Here is a 17,932-nt window from a genome sequence, read left to right on the forward strand (position 1 = left end):
ATGCCAAAAATGCTTGCGGGTGTTGAGAAAAGTTTTTTTTTTTAAATGCATTAGTACATGCCTAGCTAAGTTGGCAGAAATAAAGATGCCATTGGCTGTCCACAGCAGTTCAGCTAATGCCCACCTGCCTGATCACCCCCACAAAAATAGCACTATCTTTCTTGGTGGATGTGTGACGTAAGCGTCCACACTTTTCTAAAAGGGTAAAAGATTAAAAGGCTGCATTTTCTGATTAAACAGTAAATGACTACATTTAAGAAAATCTAAGCAACTACGGTATTCAGTGGCCGGGTATTTCTTTTAATGTTAGTGATATTTGCTGTACTTCAGTCAAAGGTAACTTTTCTTAGGAATTTCGAATAGTCCTAGCACGAATCCACCACCACTGCCAAATACCTGGTTGTAACTTTCAATTTTATATACTTTTTATTCATTTATTTTCGCTATGTATTTTATCGTTCCCATTTACCCCCGTCTTTTTATCATTATTAGTTGCACAGCTTTTTTCTCCTCTGTACACTTTCAATTCTTGACTATTTTGGGGGGTTGAGTGCACCTCATTTCATGCATTTTCCAGGGACTATTAAGTCCGCGCTAAGAATACCGGTTTATACTGAATATTCCTGGAGATGGTTTCACTTGTAACAGAATGCAGCACAAGCTGGAAAGATAGCTCAGTGGGTTGATATTTAATTTGCAGGCCACAAGTTCAGATTCCAAGGGGCTGAATCAGGCTTTCGAACTTGTGAGGAAGGTACACAGTTTTACTGGCCAATGGGAATTAAACACTCTTGTTTCAGAGGTTGCACATTGCAGTTGGTTTCCTCCCTGTCAAGTGTATCTCCTCTAGGGGCGTCTAGTTTAATTTGTGTATGATACTTTTTTATAATTATCAGACTTTAACTCAAAGCAAGGGAGTGCAAGGCAGGAAAGGGAGAAGGAGGAAGAGAACAACCGGAAGCGAGCGGCAATGAAAGGAAGCAGGAAAGAAAAAGAAACTGCAGAACTGGGATAAAGAAACAGGAACAGTTGGGTGGTGGAAAAAAGAGGCATGAGATGGAATCAAGACTAGCCAGCCTTAGTATTTGGCAATCTCGACATCCAGCAGTGGACTCCCAGGGAAAACTTTGGGCCACTCTAATGTTATTATATTGTTTTCCAAATCAAACCCCTCCTGCTTCATCTTTCTTATTCACACAGTAAGGGCTCTGCCCTCTTCTCAGTATCCCCTCTCTGGTAGTATGCAACCTTCGCCTGCCTCGGTGCTGCTTTTCAGATACTATCAACCCTTCTTGCTGTCTAAGCAGAACTCCAAGTTAAGGCCTCTCGCGTTTCCTTTCCACAGTCTGTGGGCTGGCATGGCGACGAAAGGACTAATTCGTCCTGATCGCCAGGTCATCGATTTCATGTTCCTCTAGTTGAGATGCGCCTCTGACATGAGGTATTGGTGCTGCACATGCCACATGAGGTAGTTATGCGTGCAAGAGCATTTGTATCTCCTCTGGGCCTGAACCCCTTCCTGGGTGGGCAGCTCCCACATGTACGGATGGGCCAAGCCACAATCTTTTTGGTTCATCATTGGTATCTTCTTCATCAAGCTTTTCAACCATTTCATGGCATCTTCTTGCTTTTTGTATTCTTCTTCTACTTTGCCATCCTCCACTTCTTCTATTTCTTTTCATCTCCTTCCTTTTCATCTTCTTCTTCTTCGTCATCTACTTCTTCTATTTGACTTCATCTGTATCTTCTTCTGTTTCTTCTTCTCCATCATCTACTTCTCCTTCTATTCATCTTTTTCATTCTTCCTCTACTTCTTTTTCTAATAATTATCTTCATGTTCTTCTTTTTCTTCACTTCCTCTTTTTCTTCATCTTCTTGTCCTTCCTTGTATTATTCGAGGGGGCCTACAACCCTAGTATAAAAACCCGCCTCTAATTTGCTTCTTGCAGTGGAGTTGTGGCATTACAAATCACCTGTAATAACGAAATGGTGTAGCTCCTCAGCTGTAAAACTTTACTACAGTTGAGTTGTGACGTTGCAGTGCCTGCAGCTAGTGCCGAAATCCAAGGTTAAAGGAAAGTTGGAGAGCACCATTGCTGATTCAGTTTATCAAAGAAAGTGAGTCTTCTCTTGTTCTGATTTGTTTTTCTAAAATGAACAGGCGTCGACAGAAAGGAGATATTTATGGCGCTGTGTCTCTTTTATACTCTGTAGGTAAGTACAGAAAATGTTAGAATATCGTCTGTATGTTACTACTCATTCTGGGCTACAACCTTTCTAAGCTGATTATAATACACTGCTTCTAATATCTTTTTGCAAAAATTACTAACTACTTTTTGGTGAATTTGCACTATGGCTTCCACTTTTATCCTTAACTTCGGCAGATTTACTATCTCTCACATGAAGGATCTACGTGTCAAAGCCTCAAGCAGCTAGTGGTAAAGGTGACAGTGTGATGTATAAGGAATAAAACACCCTCTGCTGCCCCATAAAGGCACATTGCAAGTCACCTCAAAGGTTCATGACCTTATAAAGGAACCTTGTGTGGTCACAGAACTCCTCACCAGCTTGCGATGCCCTTCTAATGTACATCAGAGGACTTTTATCCCACATATCATTCATAGTATGGTATATATCACTACCATGTCATCATCATTATTGTTTTTGCCCTCGATAATAGTATTATGGTTATTATCCATGTTATTGTAGATAAGCAAAATACTTCAAGAGCTACAACTGGACTTATCAATATAATAATTGTTAACAGTGTTAATAGGAATGGTATTCCGATATCTCTATCTATCTATCTATCTATCTATCTATCTATCTATCTATCTATCTATCTATCTATCTATCTATCTATCTATCTATCTATCTATCTATCTATCTATCTATCTATCTATCTATCTATCTATCTATCTATCTATCTATATATATATATATATATATATCACTAATATATATATATATATTAGTGTTCTTCACAATGATTTTTCTCAACACTGTTTTTTTGTTGTTGTATTTGTTGTAGTTTTTTGACAGGTTTTTATTGTTTACAAAACGAGACCAGGTCTCTACCTCAACAAGACATGGTTATAAAATTACACACGTGTTAACCCAGGGCTACCTCCCCTCTGGTCGGGCAAGTTGTTGTTGTTAATACCATTACTGCTCACTCCTGGTACACAATTATTACAATGCATCTTAATTCTAAGTTGAAACAGCAGCTGCCATCATCTCCCATTACAAATATATCCATCAGAGGCAGGGTAGTTTCAGTGGTGTCCTCACAAGGGACTGAAGAGAGTGCTTCTGTGTTGCTTTCTCGTTGGTTACAGCCTTTTCTTTTGCTGTTCCAGTCACTCACTCACTCATTCATCTAATATGTTCATTCAGTAAGTTGGTCATTTACTGATGGAGGCACTCACTTCCTCGTGATTGCACATGTTTTCTGCCTCACTAAAACACTAATCAAACACCCAGACGTTCATTTGATTTCAAGCACACTTATTCACCCACACAGTTACAAATTCGGCCAGGCACTCACTAACTCATGTGTACATGTGTTAACACAGGCACTCAAATACGTTTTCGCTGCCCACTAACTCACAAACTCACCCACTCCAGTCACATGCACTGACTGGCACTTTCTCCTCCATCCACCAGGGATTCACCCCCTTGCTCACCTACCGACTTACTCTTCTCACTCACAATCTCTTTAATACATCTGTTCACTCACTCACACTCAGTAGTACTCCCTAACAGATTCATTCCCCATTCGCATGCACATTCAACACTATAACCTGCAAGCACTTATTTACTCTTGCATTCATCAACACACACACTCATGCACTCTCTTACGAAGGAGCCCAGTCACTTACATGCAGACTCCTTCACTCAGAGACCTACCCATCCACTTACTAACTAACACTAACTCCTGCACTCATTTATTTTCTCTGCCTCACATTCACTCCACCTCACTCATTCTCACTCAAACTCATTCCTATTTACTCAGCTTCCTGCTCATGAATGGAATTACACTTGCACACACTCGCACACTCACACTGTAACTTCTCAAACCATGTACATTTCAAAATCTCATTCATTCACTCTTTTCACTCCCACACACACTTTCTCAGAGAAAGGTATGTCATGAAAAATAGAGAAATGCTAGAATAGTGGAGTGATTTTGTCTGTCACCCGAGGCATTTAAGCTCATGCACAGTGTTCAAAACAAGATAATGTCTACAATGAGATTTAAAATGGAGCTCAGATAAAAAAAACTAAACAAAAAAAACTTACCACGCACTCTGAACGGCGTCTGCTTATTGAGTGGGAACTGTTCAATTTAATTTAAAATGTTCTTTAAAAGAAAACCCAGATGACGTCGGATCCAAGTAATAATCCCCGACTTAAAAGCGAGCCTGCCATTAATTATGTAGTGGTGTTTACTCAGAGGACGGGGATGCCTTTAATAATAATGATAACAAAGTAGGAGGCAGTGTTTTTTAAAATTAATAGGCATGTAAGTCTAATAATGTCGTGTTCGTTGCTCGGGAGAGGAGGCTAATGCCGGCCTGGCCTCTGTGTGGAGAGAGTGAAGTGAGGCGAGAGACTGCCGCTTAAAATGACACCTTCTATTTTTTTTTATTAAAAGACATTATTAGCATCAGGCATCTGCAGGTAGAGAATTAACATTAAACCCGCTTCAAACAATTCAATACACTTTTATCAGCCATCTATCTGAAAATCAGGCCCATTCATCATCGCAGCCACTCTCCCTGAAAACAAGAACCCGCTCAGATTTTATACAAATTATCATATTTATCATAGTCGGAAACTCAGGAGTAACATCTCCACAAACTGTCTCCTGGCTCCCCAGGGAGCTGGAATTCACTCAGCTTAGAGGAAGGCGGCCCCTCGCTCTCCCAGCCCTGTCACACCCCCTGCTCCAGAGGGGGAAGGGGGGGGGGGACATTAAGAGGAGAGGAGAGGAGAGACACGCAAACACTGGCGGGAAAGGGAAAAGGGTAGAGAAAGAGTAGGGTGTCGCAGAGCCCGGGGAATGTGAAAGAAAGAGTGAAGGGGCGAGAGAAAAGAGAGTTATATAGAGAAAGGAAGGGGGTAGAAAAAAACGAGGGAGAGAAAGAGAGAGTGAGGGGGCGAGAGAGAGAGAGAGGGGATAGAGAAAGGGTGAGGTTAGAAAGAAACGAGGGAGAGAAAGAGAGAGCGAGGGGGAGGGAGGAAGAGAGAGAGAGAGAACTGGAGGTAGGGAGAGCAAGAGAGAAAAGGAAAAGAGAATTGAGGTAGGAAAAGCGAGAGAGAGTGGTGGTATAAGTTTATTGTATATAAATAAAGCAATTACACAATAAAAGAGCATCAAATTATAAAAACGTAGAGAGTTAAAAGCAAAAGCAGAGAAGTACAAAGTGAGAGGTCAAAAGAGGGGGACATGTAGAAAGAATGACAGAGAGAGAGAACATTGTGACTGTGGGGGGGGGAGATGTGCAAAGCTCGAAGGATGTTGGCGGGGAAGAAATAAGCAGAAGGGAGGTTTGAAGGGATTAGAGGAGGGAAAGGAGGAGACAGAGCTAGAAAGTTCAAGTTCAAGTTCAGGGATTTATATAGCGCACTACTCACCCAGAGGGTCTCAATGCGCTTGGGGCGGGGGGGGGGGTTCATTTTTTGTCGAATAGCCAGGTTTTAAGTTCTTTTCTGAAGGATATGGTTCTGTGTAAGGCGGAGGTGAGTGGGGAGTGAGTTCCAGGTCTTGGCCGCCAGGAAGGAGAAGGATCTACCACCCATGGTGGATCTTCGGATACGCGGGACAGCGGTGAGGGCTTGATTGGAGGATCTTAGTTGGCGGGTGGGTGTGCAGAAGGACAGTCGAGTGTTGAGGCATTCGGGTCCTAGTTTGTAAAGGGCCTTGTGTGCATGGGTGAGGAGACGGAACGTTATTCTCTTGTTGACGGGAAGCCAGTGGAGGTTTTTTAGGTGTCCAGTAATGTGATCTTGGCGAGGGATGTCCAAAATGAGTCTCACTGATTTGGGGAGGTAGATAGATACTGCAAGAAAGGCATTTCAAAGCATGGAGGTGATGTGAAAAGGGTAGGACAACCTTGAAGCTCAGCGGGTGGGCCACCAAGGCGCAAGCGGGGCAGCGGAGTTAATTCTTTTCTGGCCATGCCTCCACTCTCCCCACAACGACTTGCCCACCAGACTTAGATGTTATTGGTGTATGGCTGTAAGGAAGGCGGAAATACTGTTAGCAAAATGCATACCGATGGCTGGCTCACCATATCCCGGTGGCATTAAATAGTTTGGGGTTTCATTATGAGCACTTGCCCAGTGCTTTACTAAATGCTGCCCATGAATGAAACTTGAGCCCCCTCCCCTGCAAAGTACATGAAAGCCCCCCCCCCCTTGACCTAGTCAGGAGGTCCAAGGCCAGAGGACTGCCACCAAAGCAGTAGTCCAGATGGAACCTCCTGGATCTCGCCCCCCCCCAAACCCCTGCGGAGGCTGATGTTACGCCTCTGATGCTGTCTCGCTGCATCATCTTACTCTTTAAGATAAATTGTAAAATTGTAAAAAGATGCCAATAATGATACAAACAGAGTACTTCGTGAGGCACTGAAAACCAGAACAAGAAGGCCTTTCAGACCCAGAGGATTCCTGAGTAGGTTTCTTTTAATTTTTCACTTGCAATTCTGTCTTCAATGAAATTCATTAAACAATCCAACAGCCGCCATGTGTTTCATTGAGTAGTAAGGTTCTGCCTTTCCAAGACCAAAAAATGAGAAGGTTTGTTACATCTGTAGATATTTCAACTGACACAATGGTTTTGGTCAGTAGAGATCTTATGATTTCTTTTGTCTAATACCAATTGTTGATCATTTTTTATTTATTGATCCCCTTTCAATAGGACCTCAGTTTGTGTACGCCCCGGATAAGGCATGTAAGAAAGGATCAACATGCTTCAACAATTTTAACACGTTTCCCTGTTGGGACCGTTGAATGGATGGAATCCTAAAAGTAAATGCACTAAAATCACTGCAGAATGGCGATCCTAGAACTTTGAGGTGGATAGGACCATTGTGGGGTCTAGACCTATCTTAAGACGAATTTAGGGTCCTATCTCTGTTATTTGCTAAGACAGTCATTTGCCATCTCTCCTTCCACAGTAGTCAGTGGCATCAACCCACATTCGAGCCTGCAAATCGCTGCAAATCACTCAGTTTTACGCAAACAGCTTAAAACTTGGCTGTTTCCAACTGCTATAATTGTTAACGTAACAGTTTGATTGCTCTTGGTTTGGTAAGGATGCTAGCGCCTGGAAATCATTTCTATGTAGCCATGCACTCTACAAGTTAGTAATAATTCAAATCATAATATTAATAATAACAATAACAATATTAACCCCTTAGCTGCGGCAGCTATTCCGCCGCAGTGCTAAGGGGGGGGGGCCGCGCGGCGCTCCCATACTCGTGACGGAACGGTTCCGTCACGGCCCCGCCCACTTATTGGGATGCGCCGCACAGGCGCGGCAAGCGGGCCGTGACGGAACCGTTCCATCACCAGCACAGCCCACCCGAGGCTCGTGACGGACAGTTCCGCCACGAGCACACAACGGGTTAATAAACTATAGAAGCGATCGATCCAAATACTGAATTCTTGAGGGAAGATTTACAACGTTTTTGTGCAATTTAACAACCAAATTTGCCGCGCGGAGTCGCTTGAAACGGAGCAAAAGTGAAAGCGAGAGAGCATAAAAGGGAGAGAGCAGAACAGTGCTAAGATATGGTGCTTTGCTCTCCCCCTTAGCACTAGACCACTATACACTGCCTTGTGCCAACACAAACTTCCTTGCACTATAGTGTAAGTCTGTGTGTGATGTCAAGCATAGAATGCTTTCCTTTGAATACAAAATACTACACTTTGACATGGTTTAACATTTTTCCTGCTTTGTAGGTGTCTGTACAGTACAGCACCCATACAAAATTGGAAAGGTTTTGAGAAAAAAAAACTTTTGCCCCACGTTTCAACTGCCTCAAGGCCTCAAGGAGGTGTAATATCCTCTATCTACTAATTTTAGCAGATAGGGATTTGCGTCAAAATCCATGAGTGTTTTCATGGGGCCCATGTACCACCCTTGGTATGCCCTTGCTGCAAGTAGTACTTTGCATTACTTTATTGAAGCTTCTTTCCAATGGGAAGGTAAATGCCATTACAACACTGCCAGTGGGAAAGTAAATCCCAATATAACGCTTTGAGCCAATATGCGTATCTTTTGTGATGTAAACCCAACTCAAAGTGTCAATAAATCTGCCCCAAAAATTTTAAACAAGTCAGCCTGGTTAAGAGACACTGAGACTACCATATGGGTGAGTCTTGGGTAAGAGTCAGTGGGAGAGTTACTGAAGAACAGAAAGAAGAAGTGAGTGTCCCGTGTTCAAGAGTGGATGTGTCTGCGGCACACAGCTATGAACAGCTATTTAAAGGACATCTTACTTACATACAGTTTAACATAAACTGTTCATATTAAATCCCTCACCAAATTCACTTAGCAATTCTAAATCTGAAGCATTGTGCTTGGAGGTTGAACGAAGAAATTTTGAAGCGAAGAAAAAAGTCCCATAGATGAAGATCAGTCACATCCCTAAAACTCCTCTTCACCCCCCCAATATTCATCTAGCTCCTTTCATCCCTTACACTATATCATGCACACTATATGCACCATTATTTGCACACAAGGTGAGTAGAACCTATGTGATGGGGCCCTTGTTTGTTTGAACCCAGCAAGTTCTTCTGTGATGAATTACTTGCTTAGGTATTTTCCGAGCAGCCCAAATCCTATCAAATTACTGTCCAGAGTGCTCTGAGACACGGTTCAAGCAACAGATTCATAGTAAGAGCCAGTTCCAGATGACCAAATAGGCAAAATAGGCACTGGCCTAGGGGCCCCACTCCTTTTTGGGGGCCCGCGACAACGGATCAAAATACAATGTAAAGAACATAAACCAGAGACATCAGATTCACAAAGAAGTTTGTCTCTGAAAAGCTCATCTTCTGGCAGCTGTCAGTTTATTAACCCCTCCCATGCTCATGACGGAGCCGCTCCGTCATGAGCATCGGCTGAGCTGTGCTCATGACGGAGCGGTTCCGTCATGGCCCTGCCGCCGCGCCTGCGCGGTGCTGATTTCGCGACTGCGCGGTGCGTTCTATTGGGCGGGCGGGGCCATGACGGAACCGCTCCGTCATGAGCACAGCGCAACCGCGGCTCGTGACGGAGCGGCTCCGTCACGAGCATGCGAGCGCTGCTCGCCCCCCCAGTGCTGCGGCAGAATTGCCGCCGCAGCGAAGGGGTTAAAGAATCCAGTGCATTGGGTATTAGGAGATAACTTGCGAGGGGGCCCCCGAAATTTCAACTGCCTGGGGGCCTTCAAAGGGTTTAATCCTGCACTGGTAAGTGCCTTATTCCATGGTCCGTCGGCTGGTTTGGATTTATTATTTGCTTATATCTGCGCAAATCGTCTATAATAAGCTGTAATGGGTCAAGGCGAGCACGGCCGATTTCAGCACCTTGGATAGTTCTGTGTCTGCAACTGGTTGACAGCTTTTAGGCCTAGCTTGACAAAACAACTGTCTGCTGGACCTAATATTTACTACCAATTTTTCAAATATACCAGAGTGAACTTTTGTGCAGAGCCAGATTGCCATTGACTGTTTACAGTGCTTTCACTGCAATGAATGAGGGGCTATTTTAACACCCCAAAAGGACTCTGAATCACTACACATTAAATTCTTTGACTGGGTATAAATGGTCATTCATTGCTTATGTGAAAATAGGTCAGAACAGTCTCTGATGCCATTTATGTTGTGTTGTATTTTTCACAAATCAGCCAGCATGTCCCCTTGCTGGAAGGGAAATTTCACAAAATGCAAACCTGTTTTGCTCTATTTACAGCTGCTGTAACCTGCAGTGATATGCTCTGTCGTGTCTATTTTTCTAGGTATGGCATTGTAACTGAGATCCTCGTGTCCTAACTGAATCTAACAGTCTTCTATTTCATCTGTAAAAAATAATTTTATGGTTATATATATTTGAACCAAAATATACAAATTGATTCATTGATTTTATTGAATTTCAGATATAAAAAAGGTTCCAGAAGAGAGGTGGAAAACTACGGGCTCATCGCTATGTTGGATATTCCGGGTAAAGTTTTATTGAAGTTTTTAAGAAGCATTCTTGAGAATGGTTGTCGAGAGAAGAGATCCTTCTCTGGACACAGATTGGATTTAATGGCCAGCACAGCACCTCTAACTGTTTTACGTCCTTGAATGCAATACACAACCGAGAGAGAATTAAAAATAAAGCTGTTATCTGCTGCTGTTCCTCCAACTTTAGTAGGTGGACAGGAAGAGATCATGGTCTAAAAATGAAGGTCCTACATATTGACACAATTCTACTGTTTGTTCTCCCAAAATTACATGAATCCACCTGGGTTTTGCATCAAATCAGTAATAGATCTGATTTTAATCGGAGATTACCAAACATGATGAGGGTGAATCAGGGCAGCATCCTGGCCACTTCTTATTCATCATTTACTTGGTACACTTATTCTCTCATATCAACAATGTTAACCACCCCCCTCTAAAATGGATAGCAAAAAAGTACCCATCATAGCCTATGATGATGACTTATTCTGGCTGGAAAATAACCCCATAGGGTTACAAAGATGTTTGGATTTCAAGTCTCAATAGAGTAAAGGTGATAGTTTAAAAAATAATTTGCCTTAAACCAAAATTATGAGCTTCAGAAAGTCTCTTTTAAATTTGAACTGTACAAAGAGCCCAAAACCTCAGGATTTCTCCTTTTCCTCAAAGAGGAGCTCAACTAATGCCACACCAAGGGTGGTACCTCTTGTGGATCAGAAGCTAACTCTAGCAGATGCCAGCTAGACAAATACACATCCAGTTGCAGGTCCAGCCAAGTCCAGTGCAGCAGGTTCAGGAGAGCAGTTACAGGGAGGCCTCTCGAGCTTGCGGTAACCCTGTAGCTCAGAACAGGTTAGTCAGCTGCCCCTTGGAGACACGTTGGAGTTCTGGACTTTTTGGTTCCGTCCAGAGGTGTCAGGGTACAACACCCAAAGACCCCGGAGTCCCACCTGCCTTGGTGCACAAATGAACAGAAACACGGGCTTCTCGATGGTGGCGTCAAAGACCAAAGGTTTATTACTGCAGGGACACAGAAGTCATAGATACTACACACGGGCAGTAACCAGGAGCCTGTTCGATTTGTACATTGAGGGTTGCTCCTTATATACTAAAAATTGTGCTCTAGGCAAATATTTCACATGTCGGTACATTCCCAAACCTTTGTGTCTCTAAACAATAAATATTTGGCGTACGCAGGAACTGTCGATAATATCTGATACCAAACATCACGAAGAGGGGTTCCCACCAATCCATCACAATCCCTTGTCAATATTGTATTCAAGAGCCGGACCGCCTCATCGTAAAGTTCGTTACCTCCCCCTAATAAAGGCCCAGAAGGAAAGGAGCAGAGCCAGGTGCAGAAGATAGAAAAGCGGGATAAGAGATGTTTGTGGGTTGTAAATGGGCAAGGCTACCGGCTTCGGCCGCCTAATCATGATCAGGTACAATGAACACGAAGACCAGTTTGGCAGGACTGGCCTCGGGCAGAGGAGGCAGCCTTTGTCGAGTCATGCAGCTACAGCGTGATTTGGTTTAAGGTGCACGTGTCATGTACGAGGTGAATCTCCGGCTAAAGCTACGTGTCCTTAATCAAAGTGGAGTGAATGAAGTGATCAGAGGCTATTGCATATGTGAGGGCAAGGAAACACAAAATGGCGGCCATGATCTAAGATGGATGCCGTGGGTAGATCAGAAATGTGTCAGTGGAAGGAGTGCTCTTGCTCGTAGCGTAGCGAAAACACTAGGATATACTAAATGGATCATTTGCGGTTCACTGATACCAATTTTATGTATTTCCGACAAACTTGAAAACACGGGTTCAAGTCGTCACGGAACCGTCACGGAACCTCAGACCCTCCTTTTGCCCTTACATAGGCAATTACTCAATCTATGTCTGAATCTAGTTCTATGCTCATCAGGTCAGTGACATGCTGTTGTATCATCATCCTTTCTCGTGTCTTTTTTCCAAACGCAGGTGGTTTTCTGAGACAAGTTGCAGCACAAAGACTACACAGAGCAGGACCACACTGGATAATCAGACAACATGAGAATAGGAATACTAAGATGACACCAATGACCATTAGAACCTTCCATCCCCACGCTGAGATCAGAGTCCAAACCCACTCCATGAAGGACCAGTTTCCCTTGTCTACATGTATGGAGTCCGAAATCTTGTGCAACTTAGAGATCGCCTCGTAAACTGTTGGAGCATTATTAGGAATAAAGACACAGCAGCTCGATTGGATCATTCTGCATACCCCACCTCGATCTGCAAGTATAACATCTAGAACCATACGGTTCTGCAATGTCATGAGTCTATCCGCCTGAAGCTCAGCTGTCAGATTGCTAAGGGCACCAGCAGTTTCGGTAATAGTAGATTCAACTACCCGTGTTAGCTGACGTATGTTTCTACTATTGGCCATAGGCCCCCAGAACGGAAGGAAGCCTTTGAAGAAGTCTCCAGCTTCCTGACCAGCGGTATCTTCCTTGCTGAAAACACCTCTAGCTACTCTTGTTCTGTGGTAATCCGGTGAAGCAGTGTATGTCGGAGGCAACAATCGAGCAATATAACATGATCCTGAGAAGTCGGCAGGCAACCATGTATAAGCTCTGTCTCGACAAATGAAGTAGGTACCCCTAGCAGTGAGGAAGGCAGGGGAAGAGTTAGCCGGAAACACATAAGTCTCTACGCACTCACTCCTCCCTAGCTGAGCTCTCGGATTTCTCCCATTACCTTGCAAACAGACCTGACCTCGGTGAGGTACGACCCAGATTGGAGTTGAGCTTTTACCCTTGCTTTCTCCTAAACTAAGGCGATACTCTGAAGTATTCCAATTTAAATATACTCGCAATTCGTCTCTAGGGTAAGATGGAGTATTATTGACGTCCTTGACCATGTCAATAATTCCCTGGACTAAGGCTTTGTTGGCAGAGTTATATTTAGTGGAACGTGGTGGACGTGGAGGATAGGTTTCAAGGGCATAAGCAAAGATGGTTTGGAAGGCCTGAAATGATCCATTATAGCTGTAAGGCAAAACCAAATAGGGAATACCTTTATCCATAGTGTGAGGTATCAAGCCACACACCCAGCAGTCTGTAGTGTTAACTACCAGTTGGTGTTGGTGCAAGAGCTGTACAAAAGTGTTGTTGGTGAATTCTGAGCGTCGGGCTTGCTCATGTTCTGGAAATGAGTGAAAAGAGTGTATAGAAGAAACAGTAGAAATAGCTGGATCAAGGGGAGGCACTGTAGAAACTGGCACAAAAATCAAATTTATGCTAAAGACAATTCCACCCACCAATGTTGCTAAAACAATCAAAAATGTAACGGCACATTGCATCAAGAAACATTTGCTGTGAAGAATTCTATTAAGTCTGTTTCTGCGAACGTAAATCACATTTTCTCGTTGCAGCGCAGGAAGTTCCATCTTCTACAATCCGCTCGCGACCACTGATGATGTGTACGTAGATGAAAATGCCTCTGTCAGCCCTGGGAGTTCCCAGAACTAACAGAAAGATCGACCTTGTGTCAGACCCCTGCAAATTCAAACTAGGCACACAGCCACGACCCTACGGCTACCCAGACGGCAAGGCAATTTTTAAAAACAATAAACAATAGCAAACTTCCTGGCTGAAAAGCAAAAGTTCAATATATATATGTATATATCAAAATCACAATATGCAGTTGCCTGCTTTATTAGTCCTTTTTATGGCTTCTAAGGTTGTATCTTTTCTTTGCTGGTACTGTTTGATCGGAAAATAGTGTATCACTAGCAGCTGTTGCAGAGTTTAAGTTCGCAGATAGCAAAGTTTCTTCTGATGCTGGAGACAAATGTTCAGTGTTCAAAGCAGTCTTTTCAGGAGGAGAGTCACGTTTCAAAGTGTCAGTAATCAAATCGGCATCGCTGAAAGGGACAAATTTCGGAGTTATTTCAGATTCAGAGGCACCAATTCCCTTCTTCACCCAGTCGTCGTAGGGCAGCGGCAGTGGAACACGCTTTACGTGAGAAGCGTGGATCCAGTGCTTGCGACCAGCAACACGTACAGCTGTCCTCGTCGCCAGCAGGACCTGGAAGGGGCCGATGTAGCGAGGCTGAAGATTCTTTGTCCTCGCAAAATTTCTGACCACCACGTGGTCGCCGGGTTTCAGCTGATGCCCTGGACTCTCCGGAGGTTTTGGCAAAGCATCAAAGACCTGTTGATGAATAAGACTTAATTTAGCAGTCAAGTCGTAAAGGTAGTCTATTAACATAGGATATTCAATGGAGCAAAACTTTTTAGGCCTTGGCACACCCCAGATATTTGCTGGGCGGCCAAACACAATCTCATATGGAGAAAGCCCTATTCTAGAATGCACTGTTGCTCTCGTTGATAACAAAGCCAAAGGAAGTGCGTCTGGCCAAGCCAAACCTGTGGATGCTTGTATTTTGGCTATTTTAAGCTTGAGGGTGCCATTGTAACCCTCGACTAAACCAGCAGACTGGGGATGGTTTGCACTATGGAATTTTTGTTTCAATCCTAGACCAGCACACACACTCTGCATAACTTTCCCTATAAACTCACTTCCGTTATCTGACCATACAATCCGTGGCATTCCGTACCTAGGGAAAAATTCTTTTAGAAGAATTTTGGCAGTAGATAGAGCAGTGTTGTCCTTTAGTGGGTATGCTTCTATCCACCTGGAAAAAGCACAAACTACCACCAGGACGTATTTTAAATTGTTGCAGCGTTCCATGTGAATGAAGTCTAACTGAATCACTTCAAAGGGACAGGAAGGAGGAGCAAAATGACCAGCTGGAGTTGGAGTTCCCTTGCCAGGATTATGCATCAAGCACACCATACAATTTTTCACCACTCTCTCTGCACATTTACTGATTCCCTCATTCTTCCAGACCGGAGCCAACATCTTACATATCCCTTTAGAACTTATGTGCGCCACTCCATGCGCCATCGTCACTACTGCAAGCACATACGCATCAGGCAACATCCAACGCTGCTGTTCTGTCAAATCGATCCAACATCCATTCGAGTCCAATTTGCCCGTACTTTCTCTCCATACACGTTTCTCTTCCTCAGTCGCTTCTTTCTGAACCTCTTTCACACTTTCCATAGTGTCCTCACACATTCCAGACTCAGCAATCCATCTTGCAGACGTAGCAACATACATTCTACTCATCGTGTCTCTAGCTGTTTGTTTAGCGGTTTCATCAGCAAAGGCATTTCCCCGACCAACATCATCCGTGATTGCTTTATGAGCACTGCACTTCACAATCGCAACTTCAGTCGGTAAGGTTAGAGATTCCAACAAGTCGTTAACTAGCTGACCATGTTGAATCTTAGTCCCATGGGACGTAATGAAACCCCTTTCTCTCCACAACCGGCCAAAACTATGGGCCACGCCAAATGCGTACTGACTATCTGTAAACACATTCACTCTCTTTCCCTCAGCTAAAACACACGCTCTCGTAAGAGCTATTAATTCTGCAGCTTGGGCAGAATTCTGACTCACTCTTGCAGTCTCCACAATCGTCTTCAAAGTCGTTACCGCGTAGGCAGCAGTCACATCACCATTCTCCAATTTAAAACATGACCCGTCCACATACAGCGTACCATCCGGGTCGGATAGGGGAGTATCCCTCAAGTCGATGCGACCTTTTGTCTCTTCCTCCGTTTTGAAATAGCAGTCATGTGGCTCAGAATCACTCGACTCTTGATCAGTCGGCAACAATGTTGCTGGATTCAATACATTGCATCTTTTGATCTGAATATGACTCGCTAATAACGTCAGCTCGTAACCAGATAATCTCGCACTAGTAAGGTGTTGTGTCTTCGTTCGGTTCATGAGTGTATCCACTGCATGAGGAACCATGACCACTAGCATATTGTTCATCACCAAACCAGCAGATTGTCGAATGGAAGCTGCAGCTGCCGCTGTAGCCCTCAAACAACTAGGCAACGCTCTAGCTACCGGATCTAATGTTGATGAGAAATACGCACAAGGGCGTTGTTTATCACCAAACTTTTGTGTCAGAACACTCAACGCGCAACCTTCTCTTTCGTGAACGTAGAGCGTGAATGGCTTGCTATAATCAGGTGTACCCAATACAGGAGCTGAACACAGTGCTTTTCGTAATTCAGTAAAACTCTCTTGACATTCATCAGACCATGGCACCGGACTCGGAACATTTTTCCCAGTCAAGGCTACCAATGGTTTCGCTAAAAGTGAAAAATTTGGAATCCACTGCCTACAGTAGGAGGTAATACCTAGAAAGGCACGTACTTCTCTCTGTGTGCGTGGAACACTCATCTGCGTAATTGCTTTTATTCTTTCTGGGGTCAACTTCCTTCCCTCCTTTGATAAGAGGTGACCTAGGTAGGTTACTTCTTGGCAACAATATTGCATTTTGGAAGGGGACACCTTATGATTCAAATTAGACAAATGATGCAATAGTGAAATTGTAGCTGCTTTGCAAGTTTCCTTGTCATCGGCAGCCACTAAAAGATCGTCTACGTACTGTACTAGGGCAGAACCTGGAGGAAGGACAAAAGAATCTAGCTGACTTTTTAAAGCTTGACTGTAAATGGATGGACTTTCACAATAGCCTTGTGGAGCGCGTTTAAATCTGAAACTGCGACCTCCTAAACAGAAGCCGAAAATATCCCTACTTTCTTCAGCTATCGGAATGCTGAAAAAGGCATTCTTAAGGTCTATAACTGAGAACCACGTAGCTGTGGCAGGAATCAATGTTAACAAGGCAGTAATGTCTGGCACTACAGGAAACTGCGGAATTACAATCTTATTAACTTCTCTAAGGTCTATGACAAACCTATAAACTGGAGGCTTTGTAGGATCAGTTCGTTTCAAGATCGGCAATACAGGACTGTTACAGACATTTCCTCGCGTTTCTTCAACCACACCTTTCTTAATCAAATCTTGCACAATCAGTAAAAGTGCACGTTCTCCTTCACTCGAGATTTTATATTGAGGAATTCTTGGAAATTTTACATTCGCTTTCAAAGTTACTACATACGGTGGAATTTCTAGTAGACCTACATCGTTGGGACCAGTCGCCCAAAGAGAATCAGGGAGTGAACGTAGCTCCGGCGGGAGTGCGTCCATTGACAAGTACATCGGAGAGGTGATATTTTTGCCCAGTGTAAGCTGTACTCCTTCCGGAGAACAGTACAATGTCGCATATAGTCGTTTTAACAAATCTAAACCAAGCAGATTTTCATTACAACCTGTCGTCAAAATCAGGGGTGCTTTTAATTGACACGGTCCAACAGAAATAGACAAAGGACCAGATATCGGGTTGTACACAGGGGCGCCTGAAAAACCTACGGAAACATTTGTTGAGCCAGACAAAGGTGCGCCAGGGAGTTTCGCATGCATGATAGAACTTTTCGCGGCACCAGTATCCAACAGAAACGGTTCGACTACACCTGATGTTGCTACTGCGACATAAGGCCCACTCTGATCCACTGGAACTGATACTACTCCCTCTCTCTGTCCATGGCTGTCCTAGTACCCATTTTGTTGAAAACCCTCATCTACTTCACAATAGTCTTCAACAAGATATTGTTGAGATCTATTTTGCTGAACAGATTGTCCATTTCGTTGATCAAAGTGATTGGAGGGACGATCATTCGTTTGTGGAGGCATAGCACCTCGTCCTCGTCCTCTAGAATTCTGCACAAAACCACCACGACCTCTCTG

Source organism: Lissotriton vulgaris, chromosome 5 (genome assembly GCF_964263255.1).
Source record: "Lissotriton vulgaris chromosome 5, aLisVul1.2, whole genome shotgun sequence".
Classification (NCBI taxonomy): domain Eukaryota; kingdom Metazoa; phylum Chordata; class Amphibia; order Caudata; family Salamandridae; genus Lissotriton; species Lissotriton vulgaris.